At 35.8% G+C, this 553-nt stretch overlaps 1 protein-coding gene across 1 annotated transcript in view; it reads right to left on the bottom strand.

Moving 5' to 3' along the window:
- The window catches only part of LOC107562157 (5-hydroxytryptamine receptor 2A-like), a 6,047-nt gene that overhangs the window by 1,436 nt on the left and 4,058 nt on the right, over positions 1-553 (bottom strand). The gene's annotated exons all lie outside the window — the stretch shown is intronic.

Here is a 553-nt window from a genome sequence, read left to right as displayed (position 1 = left end):
CTATATAAATAAAGGTGACTTGACTTGACTTGACTTATTTATTTATATGTTTTTAGAAAAAGCATGCAGTTTGTTTCACTGTGCAATCCAGGCACATATGTTCAAACCTTTATTTTTAATATGATGTATTGGTCCAGAGATCAGTAGTAGAGCCACATACAATACATACAGCTTGAACATTAAGAACAACAAATTCTAGCATTGTATCGCTACTCATTATAACACATACTAAGATAATGAAAACTCTTGACCAAGAACGGGAGATGCTTCTTCTGGATTAGGTACATGCATGGCTGCAAGCTGCTTCAAAATTAGCCTTAGCGAAAAGTGACACAGATGGTCACATGTCACCAACATGGCGCAATTTTGCAAAAGCTCTAACTCTTAGAGCTAGCTCTTATTTAACCACAAAATATTTATAAACAAAGATGCTCATAGGGTTGGTAGGTGTTAAGCACAAAACCATAAGAAGAGCTGTGCAGAAATATTAAGCTTTATGCATCAGAAATGCTAAATCCATACGAAAAATCCGGTTGGAATGCTGACTGTGATG

This window comes from Sinocyclocheilus grahami, unplaced genomic scaffold (assembly GCF_001515645.1).
Source record: "Sinocyclocheilus grahami isolate Dianchi unplaced genomic scaffold, SAMN03320097.WGS_v1.1 scaffold810.1, whole genome shotgun sequence".
In the NCBI taxonomy this organism is placed as follows: domain Eukaryota; kingdom Metazoa; phylum Chordata; class Actinopteri; order Cypriniformes; family Cyprinidae; genus Sinocyclocheilus; species Sinocyclocheilus grahami.
This window is presented reverse-complemented; position numbering and strand designations above follow the sequence as displayed.